This window comes from Octopus bimaculoides, chromosome 12 (assembly GCF_046866305.1).
Source record: "Octopus bimaculoides isolate indiv1 chromosome 12, ASM4686630v1, whole genome shotgun sequence".
Classification (NCBI taxonomy): domain Eukaryota; kingdom Metazoa; phylum Mollusca; class Cephalopoda; order Octopoda; family Octopodidae; genus Octopus; species Octopus bimaculoides.
Genome location: NC_142939.1, coordinates 16809774 through 16827478, shown reverse-complemented (window position 1 = coordinate 16827478; position 17705 = coordinate 16809774).

Here is a 17705-nt window from a genome sequence, read left to right as displayed (position 1 = left end):
GACCGGTTCTGACCAATTCGGACCGGTTTGGACCGGTTTGCACCGGTTCTGACCGGTTCTGACCGGTTTGTACCGGTTCTGACCGGTTCTGACCGGTTTGAACCGGTTCTGACCGGTTCAAACCAGTTTGTACCGGTTCTGACCGGTTTGAACCGGTTCTGACCGGTTTGAACCGGTTCTGAACCGGTCCCCGAACCGGTCAGAACTGGTCAAGACCGGTCGGACCCGGACTGGTCAAGACCGGTCGGGACCGGACTGGTCAAGACCGGTCGGTGCGGACTGGTCAAGACCGGACGGTCCGGACCGGTCGGGACCGGACTGGTCAAGACCGGTCGGTGCGGACTGGTCAAGACCAGTCCGGGGCCGACCGGTCTTGACCAGTCCGGGGCCGACCGGTTTGTACCGGTCCTGACCGGTTCAAACCGGTTTGTACCGGTTCTGACCGGTTTGAACCGGTTCTGACCGGTTTGAACCGGTTGTGACCGGTTTGAACCGGTTCTGACCGGTTCGGACCGGTTTGAACCGGTTCTGACCGGTTCGGACCGGTTTGTACCGGTTCTGACCGGTTTGGACCGGTTCCGACCGGTTCGGACCAGTTCGGACCGGTTTTGACCTATCCGGACCGGTTTTGACCAGTTCGGACCGGTTTTGACCATTTCGGACCCGACCGGTCTTGACCAGTCCGCACCGACCGGTCTTGACCAGTCCGGACCGTCCGGTCTTGACCAGTCCGGACCGACCGGCCTTGACCAGTCCGGTCTTGACCAGTCCGCACCGACCGGTCTTGACCAGTCCGGGGCCGACCGGTCTTGACCAGTCCGGGGCCGACCGGTCTTGACCAGTCCGGGGCCGACCGGTCTTGACCAGTCCGGGGCCGACCGGTCTTGACCAGTCCGGGGCCGACCGGTCTTGACCAGTCCGGGGCCGACCGGTCTTGACCAGTCCAGTCCCGACCGGTCCGGACCGTCCGGTCTTGACCAGTCCGGGGCCGACCGGTCTTGACCAGTTCTGACCGGTTCGGGGACCGGTTCTGACCGGTTCTGACCGGTTTGGACCGGTTCTGACCGGTTTGAACCGGTTCTGACCGGTTTGAACCGGTTCTGACCGGTTTGAACCGGTTCTGACCGGTTTGAACCAGTTCTGACCGGTTTGAACCGGTTCTGACCGGTTTGAACCGGTTCTGACCGGTTTGAACCGGTTCTGACCGGTTCTGACCGGTTTGAACCGGTTCTGACCGGTTTGAACCGGTTCTGACCGGTTCGGACCGGTTTGTACCGGTTTTGACCGGTTTGGACCGGTTCTGACCGGTTCGGACCAGTTCGGACCGGTTTTGACCTATCCGGACCGGTTTTGACCAGTTCGGACCGGTTTTGACCATTTCGGACCCGACCGGTCTTGACCAGTCCGCACCGACCGGTCTTGACCAGTCCGGTCCCGACCGGTCCGGACCGTCCGGTCTTGACCAGTCCGGACCGACCGGCCTTGACCAGTCCGGTCCCGACCGGTCTTGACCATCCGGTCTTGACCAGTCCGCACCGACCGGTCTTGACCAGTCCGGGGCCGACCGGTCTTGACCAGTCCGGGGCCGACCGGTCTTGACCAGTCCAGTCCCGACCGGTCCGGACCGTCCGGTCTTGACCAGTCCGGGGCCGACCGGTCTTGACCAGTTCTGACCGGTTCTGACCGGTTCTGACCGGTTTGAACCGGTTCTGACCGGTTTGAACCGGTTCTGACCGGTTTGAACCGGTTCTGACCGGTTCTGACCGGTTTGAACCGGTTCTGACCGGTTTGAACCGGTTCTGACCGGTTCGGACCGGTTTGAACCGGTTCTGACCGGTTCGGACCGGTTTGTACCGGTTCTGACCGGTTCGGACCAGTTCGGACCGGTTTTGACCTATCCGGACCGGTTTTGACCAGTTCGGACCGGTTTTGACCATTTCGGACCCGACCGGTCTTGACCAGTCCGCACCGACCGGTCTTGACCAGTCCAGTCCCGACCGGTCCGGACCGTCCGGTCTTGACCAGTCCGGGGCCGACCGGTCTTGACCAGTTCTGACCGGTTCGGGGACCGGTTCTGACCGGTTCCGACCGGTTCGGACCGGTTTGAACCGGTTCTGACCGGTTCGGACCGGTTTGAACCGGTTCTGACCGGTTCTGACCGGTTTGTACCGGTTCTGACCGGTTTGGACCGGTTCTGACCGGTTCGGACCAGTTCGGACCGGTTTTGACCTATCCGGACCGGTTTTGACCAGTTCGGACCGGTTTTGACCATTTCGGACCCGACCGGTCTTGACCAGTCCGCACCGACCGGTCTTGACCAGTCCGGTCCCGACCGGTCCGGACCGTCCGGTCTTGACCAGTCCGGACCGACCGGCCTTGACCAGTCCGGTCCCGACCGGTCTTGACCAGTCCGGGGCCGACCGGTCTTGACCAGTCCAGTCCCGACCGGTCCGGACGGTCCGGTCTTGACCAGTCCGGGGCCGACCGGTCTTGACCAGTTCTGACCGGGTCGGGGACCGGTTCTGACCGGTTCTGACCGGTTCGGACCGGTTTGGACCGGTTCTGACCGGTTTGAACCGGTTCTGACCGGTTTGAACCGGTTCTGACCGGTTTGAACCGGTTCTGACCGGTTTGAACCGGTTCTGACCGGTTCGGACCGGTTTGAACCGGTTCTGACCGGTTCGGACCGGTTTGTACCGGTTCTGACCGGTTCCGACCGGTTCGGACCAGTTCGGACCGGTTTTGACCTATCCGGACCGGTTTTGACCAGTTCGGACCGGTTTTGACCATTTCGGACCCGACCGGTCTTGACCAGTCCGCACCGACCGGTCTTGACCAGTCCGGTCCCGACCGATCCGGACCGTCCGGTCTTGACCAGTCCGGACCGACCGGCCTTGACCAGTCCGGTCTTGACCAGTCCGCACCGACCGGTCTTGACCAGTCCGGGGCCGACCGGTCTTGACCAGTCCGGGGCCGACCGGTCTTGACCAGTCCGGGGCCGACCGGTCTTGACCAGTCCAGTCCCGACCGGTCCGGACCGTCCGGTCTTGACCAGTCCGGGGCCGACCGGTCTTGACCAGTTCTGACCGGTTCGGGGACCGGTTCTGACCGGTTCTGACCGGTTTGAACCGGTTCTGACCGGTTTGAACCGGTTCTGACCGGTTTGAACCGGTTCTGACCGGTTTGAACCGGTTCTGACCGATTCGGACCGGTTTGTACCGGTTTTGACCGGTTTGGACCGGTTCTGACCGGTTCGGACCAGTTCGGACCGGTTTTGACCTATCCGGACCGGTTTTGACCAGTTCGGACCGGTTTTGACCATTTCGGACCCGACCGGTCTTGACCAGTCCGCACCGACCGGTCTTGACCAGTCCGGTCCCGACCGGTCCGGACCGTCGGGTCTTGACCAGTCCGGACCGACCGGTCCGGACCGTCCGGTCTTGACCAGTCCGGACCGACCGGCCTTGACCAGTCCGGTCCCGACCGGTCTTGACCATCCGGTCTTGACCAGTCCGCACCGACCGGTCTTGACCAGTCCGCACCGACCGGTCTTGACCAGTCCGGTCCCGACCGGTCCGGACCGTCGGGTCTTGACCAGTCCGGACCGACCGGTCCGGACCGTCCGGTCTTGACCAGTCCGGACCGACCGGTCTTGACCAGTCCGGTCCCGACCGGTCTTGACCATCCGGTCTTGACCAGTCCGCACCGACCGGTCTTGACCAGTCCGGGGCCGACCGGTCTTGACCAGTCCGGGGCCGACCGGTTTGTACCGGTCCTGACCGGTTCAAACCGGTTTGTACCGGTTCTGACCGGTTTGAACCGGTTCTGACCGGTTTGAACCGGTTGTGACCGGTTTGAACCGGTTCTGACCGGTTCGGACCGGTTTGAACCGGTTCTGACCGGTTCGGACCCGTTTGTACCGGTTCTGACCGGTTTGGACCGGTTTGAACCGGTTCTGACCGGTTTGAACCGGTTCTGACCGGTTTGAACCGGTTGTGACCGGTTTGAACCGGTTCTGACCGGTTCGGACCGGTTTGAACCGGTTCTGACCCGTTTGTACCGGTTCTGACCGGTTTGGACCGGTTTGAACCGGTTCTGACCGGTTTGAACCGGTTCTGACCGGTTTGAACCGGTTCTGACCGGTTTGAACCGGTTCTGACCGGTTTGAACCGGTTCTGACCGGTTTGAACCGGTTCTGACCGGTTCGGACCGGTTTGTACCGGTTCTGACCGGTTCGGACCAGTTCGGACCGGTTTTGACCTATCCGGACCGGTTTTGACCAGTTCGGACCGGTTTTGACCATTTCGGACCCGACCGGTCTTGACCAGTCCGCACCGACCGGTCTTGACCAGTCCGGTCCCGACCGGTCCGGACCGTCCGGTCTTGACCAGTCCGGACCGACCGGCCTTGACCAGTCCGGTCCCGACCGGTCTTGACCATCCGGTCTTGACCAGTCCGCACCGACCGGTCTTGACCAGTCCGGGGCCGACCGGTCTTAACCAGTCCGGGGCCGACCGGTCTTGACCAGTCCGGGGCCGACCGGTCTTGACCAGTCCGGGGCCGACCGGTCTTGACCAGTCCGCACCGACCGGTCTTGACCAGTCCGGTTCCGACTGGTCAAGCCCGGACTGTCCGGACCGGTCTTGACCAGTCCGGGGCCGACCGGTCTTGACCAGTCCAGTCCCGACCGGTCCGGACCGTCCGGTCTTGACCAGTCCGGGGCCGACCGGTCTTGACCAGTTCTGACCGGTTCTGACCGGTTTGGACCGGTTCTGACCGGTTTGAACCGGTTCTGACCGGTTTGAACCGGTTCTGACCGGTTCAAACCGGTTTGTGCCGGTTCTGACCGGTTCTGACCGGTTTGAACCGGTTCTGACCGGTTTGAACCGGTTCTGACCGGTTCTGACCGGTTTGAACCGGTTTGAACCGGTTCTGACCGGTTTGAACCGGTTTTGACCGGTTCTGACCGGTTTGGACCGGTTCTGACCGGTTCGGACCGGTTTGTACCGGTTTTGACCGGTTTGGACCGGTTCTGACCGGTTCGGACCAGTTCGGACGGTTTTGACCTATCCGGACCGGTTTTGACCAGTTCGGACCGGTTTTGACCATTTCGGACCCGACCGGTCTTGACCAGTCCGCACCGACCGGTCTTGACCAGTCCGCACCGACCGGTCTTGACCAGTCCGGACCGACCGGCCTTGACCAGTCCGGACCGACCGGCCTTGACCAGTCCGGTCCCGACCGGTCTTGACCATCCGGTCTTGACCAGTCCGCACCGACCGGTCTTGACCAGTCCGGGGCCGACCGGTCTTGACCAGTCCGGGGCCGACCGGTCTTGACCAGTCCGGGGCCGACCGGTCTTGACCAGTCCAGTCCCGACCGGTCCGGACCGTCCGGTCTTGACCAGTCCGGGGCCGACCGGTCTTGACCAGTTCTGACCGGTTCGGGGACCGGTTCTGACCGGTTTGGACCGGTTCTGACCGGTTTGAACCGGTTCTGACCGGTTTGAACCGGTTCTGACCGGTTTGAACCGGTTCTGACCGGTTTGAACCGGTTCTGACCGGTTTGAACCGGTTCTGACCGGTTCTGACCGGTTTGAACCGGTTCTGACCGGTTTGAACCGGTTCTGACCGGTTCGGACCGGTTTGTACCGGTTTTGACCGGTTTGGACCGGTTCTGACCGGTTCGGACCAGTTCGGACCGGTTTTGACCTATCCGGACCGGTTTTGACCAGTTCGGACCGGTTTTGACCATATCGGACCCGACCGGTCTTGACCAGTCCGCACCGACCGGTCTTGACCAGTCCGGTCCGGACCGGTCCGGACCGTCCGGTCTTGACCAGTCCGGACCGACCGGCCTTGACCAGTCCGGTCCCGACCGGTCTTGACCATCCGGTCTTGACCATCCGGTCTTGACCAGTCCGCACCGACCGGTCTTGACCAGTCCGGGGCCGACCGGTCTTGACCAGTCCGGGGCCGACCGGTCTTGACCAGTCCAGTCCCGACCGGTCCGGACCGTCCGGTTCTGACCGGTTTGAACCGGTTCTGACCGGTTCTGACCGGTTTGAACCGGTTCTGACCGGTTTGAACCGCTTCTGACCGGTTCGGACCGGTTTGAACCGGTTCTGACCGGTTCGGACCGGTTTGAACCGGTTCTGACCGGTTCGGACCGGTTTGTACCGGTTCTGACCGGTTCGGACCAGTTCGGACCGGTTTTGACCTATCCGAACCGGTTTTGACCAGTTCGGACCGGTTTTGACCATTTCGGACCCGACCGGTCTTGACCAGTCCGCACCGACCGGTCTTGACCAGTCCGGTCCCGACCGGTCCGGACCGTCCGGTCTTGACCAGTCCGGACCGACCGGCCTTGACCAGTCCGGTCCCGACCGGTCTTGACCATCCGGTCTTGACCAGTCCGCACCGACCGGTCTTGACCAGTCCGGGGCCGACCGGTCTTGACCAGTCCGGGGCCGACCGGTCTTGACCAGTCCGGGGCCGACCGGTCTTGACCAGTCCGGGGCCGACCGGTCTTGACCAGTCCGCACCGACCGGTCTTGACCAGTCCGGTTCCGACTGGTCAAGCCCGGACTGTCCGGACCGGTCTTGACCAGTCCGGGGCCGACCGGTCTTGACCAGTCCAGTACCGACCGGTCCGGACCGTCCGGTCTTGACCAGTCCGGGGCCGACCGGTCTTGACCAGTTCTGACCGGTTCTGACCGGTTTGGACCGGTTCTGACCGGTTTGAACCGGTTCTGACCGGTTTGAACCGGTTCTGACCAGTTTGAACCGGTTCTGACCGGTTTGAACCGGTTCTGACCGGTTTAAACCGGTTCTGACCGGTTTGAACCGGTTCTGACCGGTTTGAACCGGTTCTGACCGGTTCAAACCGGTTTGAGCCGGTTCTGACCGGTTTGAACCGGTTCTGACCGGTTTGAACCGGTTCTGACCGGTTCGGACCGGTTTGAACCGGTTCTGACCGGTTCGGACCGGTTTGTACCGGTTTTGACCGGTTTGGACCGGTTCTGACCGATTCGGACCAGTTCGGACCGGTTTTGACCTATCCGGACCGGTTTTGACCAGTTCGGACCGGTTTTGACCATTTCGGACCCGACCGGTCTTGACCAGTCCGCACCGACCGGTCTTGACCAGTCCGGTCCCGACCGGTCCGGACCGTCCGGTCTTGACCAGTCCGGACCGACCGGCCTTGACCAGTCCGGTCCCGACCGGTCTTGACCATCCGGTCTTGACCAGTCCGCACCGACCGGTCTTGACCAGTCCGGGGCCGACCGGTCTTGACCAGTTCTGACCGGTTCGGGGACCGGTTCTGACCGGTTCTGACCGGTTCTTGCCCTTTTGCTCGACGTGTGGTTTCCGTCCACGCTGAGCTCGCCTTGGGACACCTGCGTTACCGTTTGACAGACGTACCGCCCCAGTCAAACTCCCCGACCGACACTGTTCTCGACTAAGTGTCGCGCATCGGCTGCGCCGGCGCCCGCGAAGGCGCTCGACATGCACCGCGCGCTTCGCACCAGATAATGAACCACCGCTCGGCGACGGCCCGATCCCTTCTCCATCGAGTGAGCGAGGAAACTACGGAAGTGGCGGTTTTTCATCGTCGCAAACGCGCGCGACACCCCGACGCGACCGAAACCGACCGGCTGACGACAACGAAGACACGCACCACCCGTTCTGACCGGTTCGGGGACCGGTTCTGACCGGTCCGGACCGGTTCTGACCGGTTCAAACCGGTTTGTACCGATTCTGACCGGTTTGAACCGGTTCTGACAGGTTTGAACCGGTTCTGACCGGTTTGAACCGGTTCTGACCGGTTCAAACCGGTTTGTACCGGTTCTGGCGAGGGGCTCGTTACGAGGCGGCGGGCGGGTGGTCGGCGGAAGAATCGTGGACGCGCCGGCCGTGTAGAATCAATCGAGCGGCGGGTTAAGCGGGTCCGACCGTCAGCAGAAAGGAGAGGCGAGGACATCCCTTCCGGTCGGAGTGCTTGGCGTAGGCGAGGAAGAGGAGGAGGATACCGATCGGTCGATGGTGACAGCACGAACAGGCGGGCAGGCGGCTGTCGGCGGGCGAACGAGCGAATCTGACGCGGAACGACAGCGTCAGCGAGGGCGAGGGGCTCGTTACGAGGCGGCGGGCGGGTGGTCGGCGGAAGAATCGTGGACGCGCCGGCCGTGTAGAATCAATCGAGCGGCGGGTTAAGCGGGTCCGACCGTCAGCAGAAAGGAGAGGCGAGGACATCCCTTCCGGTCGGAGTGCTTGGCGTAGGCGAGGAAGAGGAGGAGGATACCGATCGGTCGATGGTGACAGCACGAACAGGCGGGCAGGCGGCTGTCGGCGGGCGAACGAGCGAATCTGACGCGGAACGACGGCGTCAGCGAGGGCGAGGGGCTCGTTACGAGGCGGCGGGCGGGTGGTCGGCGGAAGAATCGTGGAGAGGCCGAATTGAGAGCGACGCCGAATTGAGAGCGATGGTAAGGCCTGCGGCAGTCCGCCGCCGAAGCGTCCGCATTCTTTTTGCTCGCTCCCAATCGCTTCCTTCTCGTCCGCCTAGTCCGCCGGCTAGGCCGCACACACTCCCGGCCGACAGCGCTTTCGATCGCAGACTCACGGGTACGGTACCGGCCGCGTGGCTCGTATCGCAGCCGACACGTCGGCCTTACCATCGCGGTGCCGGCGGTTCGGCGGCGGCTGTCCGCCGCCGAGGCGTCGCTCTCAATTCGGCCTCTTTCGATCGGCTCTGCGGGTACGCGGCGGCGCCCGGCCGGCCGGCCGCCGGCCGACCGTCTGCCTTTCAATCGGCTGCGGTTCGGGGTGCGGGTCATAGGGTACGACCGTCCGATCGACGACTACCCTACATAGTAGTCTGGACCCCCTTGGGGTATGAGGGTCACCTAGAGCCTGACTATTCCGCCGGGCCCCGACCCGCAAACTCGCGAATCGGGAATCGGGCCCCGTCACGGGTACGGTAGCGGCCGCGTGGCTCGTATCGCAGCGCAGCGCCGACACGTCGGCCTTTTCCATCTAGCCGGCGGCCGTCCGCCGCCGAGGCGTCCGCATTCTCTTTACTCGCTGCCAATCGCTTCCCTCTCGCTGCCGCCTGCTGCTTCTTCTTCTTCTTCTTTCTCGTCCGCCTTGGCCGCCGTGTAACACACACACACAGACACACACACTCTCGGCCGACAGCGCTTTCGATCGCCAACTCACGGGTACGCTACCGGCTGCGTGGCTCGTAAGGCAGCCGATACGTAGGCCTTTCCATCGCACCGGCGGTTCGGCTGCGGCCGTCCGCCGCCGAGGCGTCCGCATTCTCTTTACTCGCTGCCAATCGCTTCCCTCTCGCTGCCGCTTGCTGCTGCTTCTTCCTCCTCTCCTTCTTCTTCTTCTTCTTCTTCTTCTTTCTCGTCCGCCTTGGCCGCCTTGGCCGCCGTGTAACACACACACACAGACACACACACACACTCCCGGCTGACAGCGCTTTCGATCGCCAACTTACGGGCACGCTACCGGCCGCGTGGCTCGTAAGGCAGCCGATACGTAGGCCTTTCCATCGCACCGGCGGTTCGGCTGCGGCCGTCCGCCGCCGAGGCGTCCGCATTCTCTTTGCTCGCTCACAATCGCTTCCTTCTCGCTGCCGCCACGACTCGCTCGGCTTGCTTGCTTGCTTGCTGCTTCGGCTTCTTCATCTTCTTCCTTCTTCCTTCTCGTCCGCCTTGGCGGCCCGTATCGCAGCCGACACGTCGGCCTTTCCATCTCGCCTGCGGCAGTCCGCCGCCGAAGCGTCCGCATTCTTTTTGCTCGCTCCCAATCGCTTCCTTCTCGTCCGCCTAGTCCGCCGGCTAGGCCGCACACACTCCCGGCCGACAGCGCTTTCGATCGCAAACTCACGGGTACGGTACCGGCCGCGTGGCTCATATCGCAGCCGACACGTCGGCCTTACCATCGCGGTGCCGGCGGTTCGGCGGCGGCTGTCCGCCGCCGAGGCGTCGCTCTCAATTCGGCCTCTTTCGATCGGCTCTGCGGGTACGCGGCGGCGCCCGGCCGGCCGGCCGCCGGCCGACCGTCTGCCTTTCAATCGGCTGCGGTTCGGGGTGCGGGTCATAGGGTACGACCGTCCGATCGACGACTACCCTACATAGTAGTCTGGACCCCCTTGGGGTATGAGGGTCACCTAGAGCCTGACTATTCCGCCGGGCCCCGACCCGCAAACTCGCGAATCGGGAATCGGGCCCCGTCACGGGTACGTTAGCGGCCGCGTGGCTCGTATCGCAGCGCCGACACGTCGGCCTTTCCATCAAGCCGGCGGTTCGGCGGCGGCCGTCCGCCGCCGAGGCGTCCGCATTCTCTTTAGTCGCTGCCAATCGCTTCCCTCTCGCTGCCGCTTCTTCTTCTTTCTCGTCCGCCTTGGCCGCCGTGTAACACACACACACAGACACACACACTCTCGGCCGACAGCGCTTTCGATCGCCAACTCACGGGTACGCTACCGGCTGCGTGGCTCGTAAGGCAGCCGATACGTAGGCCTTTCCATCGCACCGGCGGTTCGGCGGCGGCCGTCCGCCGCCGAGGCGTCCGCATTCTCTTTACTCGCTGCCAATCGCTTCCCTCTCGCTGCCGCCTGCTGCTTCTTCTTCTTCATCTTCTTCTTTCTCGTCCGCCTTGGCCGCCGTGTAACACACACACACACACACACAGACACACACACTCTCGGCCGACAGCGCTTTCGATCGCCAACTCACGTGTACGCTACCGGCCGCGTGGCTCGTATGGCAGACGACACGTCGGCTGTTCCATCGCGGTGCCGGCGGTTCGGCTCCGGCCGTCCGCCGCCGAGGCGTCCGCATTCTCTTTGCTCGCTCACAATCGCTTCCTTCTCGCTCGGCCTGCTTCTTCTTTCTCGTCCGCCTAGGCCGCCTTAGTGTGACACACACAGACACACACACACACACTCCCGGCCGACAGCGCTTTCGATTGCAAACTCACGGTTACGGTACCGGCCGCGTGGCTCGTATGGCAGCCGACACGTCGTCGGCCTCTTCATAGCGCCGGCGGCCGACCGCCGCCGAGGCGTCCGCATTCTCTTTTCTCGCTCCCAATCGCTGCCTCCACGACTCGCTCGGCCTGCTTCTTCTTTCTCGTCCGCCGCGTGGCACACACAGACACTCCCGTCCGACAGCGCTTTCGATTGAAACCTGAGGTTCGCCGGCGGAAACACGCCGGCAGACCCGTCTATCCGCCGCTCTCGATCGGCTTAGCGAGTACGCGGCGGCGGCGGCGACCGGCACACGGTCTCGCTCGATGCAAACGGTTCCCGGTTTGTTGTATTGGTGCGCGTCTCTTCAGAGTAAAAAGAAAGAAAGAAAGCAACGAGAAAATCCGCCTCTACTGAAATGCGACGATGGATGATGACACACGCCCCGACACCGGTCTCGCACTTAGCAGCGTTCTTTTTCTACTACTCGCCCCCAGCGGCGACCTAAGGAAATGTACTCCGACGACTCGCTCGCCTCGGCGGCGGCGGCCGTGCCGTGCGCTCTCGTATCTGCGTTACCTTTCTTCCGTTCGTCTTCGTCTTCGTCGCCTCGATCGCTATTTTTCCTTTACGTCCTTCTTTCGTTTTCGCCGACGACAAACCATTCAGCCGCGCTTCCTCTCTCGGTCTCGGTGTCGCTCTCCATCACGTCCTCCCGCCTCGAAAGGGCGCATCGTGTCGTTCGCGAGAAGAGACTCAATAGATCGCAGTGTGGTATCTGCACTACTAAGCACGTTACTCCGAACGGCGGCAGCGGCAAGTCAAGGGATGATTCCTTTCACCGTTTCTCTCGTCGTCTCGCAATAAAAGAAAGGGAAAGGATACGCGGCGGCGGCGGCTGCAGAAGCAGCCACGTAGACGAGGAGATTGCCGCCTCGAAAGGGCGGATCGTGTCGTTCGCGAGAAGAGACTCAATAGATCGCAGTGTGGTAGCTGCTCTACTAAGCACGTCACTCCGAACGGCAAGTCGAGTCGTATGCAAGCGATCCTTTTCGTCTCGATCTCTTCGAACAAGTCGTGGGGGAGCGGGACGTCGGCGACGACTTCGCGAGCGGCCGGACGTAAAGACCGACCGCTTTTCCACCGCCGCAAACGTCCCGAAATGGCAATTCCGCCGGCGACGCTGCCGCTCGCCGCGCGTGAACGCGACGGGCGGACGTGGTGCTTTAAGAGCCACACATACTCCACTGACATGGGATAAAGTCTCAGCTCCTAATCTACATCTCGGACATGTGGAATCACCTCTTGACCCACGTGTCAGAGTTTCACGGGTAGGGTATACATTGGAGCGCATCTTAAGCAAACCTAAGTAGCACCCCTCAGTAATCCTACCCGGCCTACTGATCCAGCTATTGCCAATTGTATCCCCTCGGTACGCCACCGCACAGACACCATGCACCGGCTGAGCCGCCCATTTATGGGTATGAATCAGCCGGACCGACCGACCGGCCTTGACCAGTCCGGTCCCGACCGGTCTTGACCAGTCCGGGGCCGACCGGTCTTGACCAGTCCGGGGCCGACCGGTCTTGACCAGTCCGGGGCCGACCGGTCTTGACCAGTCCGAACCGACCGGTCTTGACCAGTCCAGTCCCGACCGGTCCGGACCGTCCGGTCTTGACCAGTCCGGGGCCGACCGGTCTTGACCAGTTCTGACCGGTTCGGGGACCGGTTCTGACCGGTTCGGACCGGTTCGGACCGGTTTGTACCGGTTCTGACCGGTTTGAACAGGTTCTGACCGGTTTGAACCGGTTCTGACCGGTTCGGACCGGTTTGAACCGGTTCTGACCGGTTTGAACCGGTTCTGACCGGTCGGGTCCGGACTGGTCAAGACCGGTCGGGTCCGGACTGGTCAAAACCGGTCCGGTCCGAACTGGTCAAAACCGGTCGGGTCCGGACTGGTCAAGACCGCTCGGTCCGGACTGGTCAAGACCGGTCGGGTCCGGACTGGTCAAGACCGGTCGGGTCCGAACTGGTCAAAACCGGTCCGAACTGGTCAGAACCGGTCAGAACCGGTCCGAACCGGTCAAAACCGGTCCGAACTGGTCAGAACCGGTCCGAACTGGTCAGAACCAGTCAGAACCGGTCAGAACCGGTCCGAACCGGTCCGAACTGGTCAAGACCGGTCGGTCCGGACTGGTCAAGACCGGTCGGACGCGGACTGGTCAAGACCGGTCGGTCCGGACCGGTCAAGACCGGACGGTCGGGACCGGATTTGTCAACGACCGGTCCGGACCGGTCAAGACCGGACGGTCGGGACCGGACTAGTCAAGACCGGTCGGGTCCGGACTGGTCAAGACGGTCGGGTCCGGACTGGTCAAGACCGGTCAGAACCGGTCCGAACTGGTCAGAACCGGTCAAAACCGGTCAAGACCGGACTGGTCAAGACCGGACTGGTCAAGACCGGACTGGTCAAGACCGGACTGGTCAAGACCGGTCAGTCCGGACTGGTCCGAGTCCAAACCGGTCCGAACCGGTCCAAGTCCAAACCGGTCCAAGTCCAAATCGGTTACCTGAGAGGAATATTAAATCGATTCCAGTACTCAAACGGTACTACGTATTATTGGCTCACGAAGGTTGGAATGGTTAGACGAACATGGCGATACTTGAACTAAAAAAGAAAATCAGAACAGTTAAAGGATGAACCTAATACAGAAATAATTATTGCGATAAAATATATACTAGAGAAAAAGCAATATCGCAGACATAAACAAATATTGTTGGGTTTCACTGTTTCGGTATGTATCAGATGATGAAATCCTTTGGTAGCTGCCTCTCACCTTCATAAGAGACAAAACAGTCGTAAATAGAGAATTTCAGCTTTAATTTTGTAGTCAAACAAGGGCGTTCATCATTTTATATGAAAAATGTCGCTGAGAATTATCTCCCTTTAATTTGTCCTCGTATTTCTTTAAACTTGTGTCCAAAGGTGGGTGGGGGGAATCATCGCTCAGTGACTTGATTAGAAGACAATTTTATTATACATTAATTGTGATCTGATTTGAGGTGTGTGTGTGTGTGTGTGCATTGACGAAAAATTGAACTGCAATATATATATATATATATATATATATATATATATATATATATATATATCTTTCAATATTTTCATAAAATAAAACTGCTGATAAGTATGCGTTAATCTATCGGAAGTAAAATTTTAGCACAACTATGCTACTAACATTCTATATCAACTGGAACTAAAATATATCTGTATTAACTCTATTCTACATCTTCTCTACTATTATCATAGCTTTCATTTTATAAATTAACATTGTAGTAAATAAAAAAAATTATTTTGCAGCATACTGTTTTATTTCCCACAATACACCAGTTATTGTCATTGCTTGTTCATTTAGGGTCTTTTTTTTTTTTGTTTTTTTTTTTTTGGTGTTAGCAGGAATTGGATGGGGTATTTATCTGAGGCAACAATTTAGTCAGGTGTTCTTGCTGTTGCCAATCCTTACCTTGTTTTCAAGTAAAGGGATATTTTATTCTGTTGGCCTCTAAAACAGCAGAAGCAACCTGTCAGAATAATAAACCATCTTTATTATTGCTTTGCTTTTCATCCTTTTGGGGTTGATAAAATACCGCTTGAGCACTGGGCATCTATGCATTCGATTTATTCCCGAAATTGCTGGCCTTGTGCCAATATTTGAAACCATTATCATTATTATTATTATTATCATTATTATTGTTATTATTATAAGGATGGTGAGCTGGCAGAATTGTTAACATGCCAGGCAAAATGCCTGCTGGCACTTTGTCTGTCCTTACATTCTGAGTTCAAGTTCCACCAAGGTCGACTTTGGCTTTCACCTTTTCGGGGTCAATAAAATTTCTGGCCTTGTACCTTCAGTAGAAAGAGTTATTATGGTGGAGAGCTGGCAGAATTTGTTTGCATGCTGGGTCAAATGCTTAGCAACATTTCATTTGTCTTTGTGTTCTGAGTTCAGATTCCGCTCGGTCAACTTTGCCTTTCATCCTTTTCAGGGTTGATAAAATATGTACCAATTGAGCACTGGGGTCAATGTAATCGACTTACCCCCTCCCTGACCTTGTGCCAAAAATTGAAATCGTTGTCATTATTAACATGCCAGACAAAATGCTTAGCAGCATTTCATCTGTTATGTTCTAATGCCTAGGTTCTGCTGAAGTTAATTTTTACCTTTCACCCTTTCAGGGTTGATGAAATAAGTACCAGTTGAGTAAAGGGGTCGATATAATTGACCAGGCCCCTCTTCAAAAAATTTCGGGTTTTCTGCCAATAGTAAAAAGGATTATTATTATTATTATCTTTATCATGTGCTTTCACTGCAGTACTGAGTGCAGCTCTGTATGCCTTGGGTATGTGCCGTGGTATGTTGTAGTGTTGTTATATTCACTGTATTGAAAGGGCTTTACGTAGGGTGTGTGCAGAACTTAGTAGTGCTATTTTTTGTATGTTATATACACTTTTAAGTCCTGATGTTGTGGTTATGTATTTGTCTGATTGTTATTATTATTATTATTCCAGTTGTATTTCCTTTTTTTAAGACCTGTCTTCTTTTAATTACAGGGTTTGGAAAACCTAATCAAAAACAAAACATCTGGAGGAATAAGGTGGGTTGCAGGAAGCAGTTATCACTAAAATAGTACCATTATGGCGCCTATATAATATGTAACTATACCTGAATTCACACAGGTAAGCTCACACATACGCATACACAAAAAGCACATACTCACACGCACACGCACAAATACATACACACATGCACAGGGAGGAATACACACATATGAACAAGATCTCATATGCCTTATGCGAAATATATTCATATGCATATATCCCATCAAGTGTACGTGTGTGTGTGTGTGTGTGTGTGTGTGTGTGTGTGTGTGTGTGTATACGAATGAATGCATGCATATATATATGTGAGTGTATGTATGAATGTATGTATACGTATATATATATATATATATATATATATATATATATATATATATATATATATATATATATACATATATATATATATATATATATATATATATATATATATATATATATATGTATATACAGATATATAGATAGATAGATCAGCGACAGATTTATATAACATATACTCACACACACACAGAAACACATACACACGCACACACACATACACACATATCTATATAGAGACACGCACGCTCCTTTCAGCTCTATTAACCAATATTCCAAATTGGGTCATTTTCATATATATATATGTCACTACCACCACCAGCACCAGCACCACCACCACCACCACCACCACCACCACCACTACTACTACTACTACTACTACTACTACAGCTGCTGCTGCTGCTACTACTACTACTACTACTACTACTTAGATGTCTAGCTATAGTTATCATCGTCTGAATCATTAATATTTTTACTATTATTGCTACTTCTGTTTAGCCTCAAAACCAATCCTGGTTGAGTCGACCTATGAAGGACCATAATCCTTCCGTGGCCATCTCGCCTTTCCTTTGTAGGTATAACGCATATTAAGTTATATATATATATATAATATGAAGGAAGGTATTTGGTTGCTATTTCTTTTGGTTGTTAGCACCACTGTTGGTATTGTCATTATCAGTTTACCGTTGTGTGATAATAAAGAATTTATTTTTGACATCTGGAAGAATAAGGTGGGCTGCAGGAAGCAGTTATCACTAAAATAGTACCATTATGGCGCCTATATAATATGTAACTATACCTGAATTCACACAGGTAAGCTCACACATACGCATACACAAAAAAGCACATACTCACACGCACACGCACAAATACATACACACATGCACAGGGAGGAATACACACATATGAACAAGATCTCATATGCCTTATGCGAAATATATTCATATACATACATGCCATCAAGTGTACGTGTGTGTGTATGTGTGTGTGTGTGTGTATACGAATGAATGCATGCATATATATATGTGAGTGTATGTATGAATGTATGTAATGCGTATATATATATATATATATATGTATGTGTATGTGTGAATGTATGCATACAGATATGTGTGTGTATATGTGTGTGTGAATGTATGCATATAGATATGTGTGTGTATGTATTTATATATATATATATATATATGCATATATATATATATATATATATATATATATATATATATATATATGTGTCAGTAAATGGTGGGGTTGTAGAGAAAGAGAGAGAGAGAGTGATATATATATATATATATATATATATATATATATATATATATATATAGATAGATAAATATATAGATAAATACATACATACGCACGTACGTACATACGCACATGAAAAAAATAAAACGTGATATGTATATATATGTATGCGTGTACGTATGTACTTGTGTGCCAAAATATATACATCCACACACACACACACATACATATATATATACACAATACACACACACATATTCATGTGTGTATGTGTACGTGTGTATATACGTGAATGTTCTCATACATATATAGTATCACTCATCACTTGATGTGTTTTTCCAAAAATAAAAACTAAAAAACTTTCATTTTATTACTTTTGCAGGCGAAGAAAGAGTTTTCTTTCTTTTTCTTTTTCATCGTCACATCATCATAACCTCACGTATTGCTGCCAATCTTAACTACACTAACACCACCGCCACCACCTACGAACACT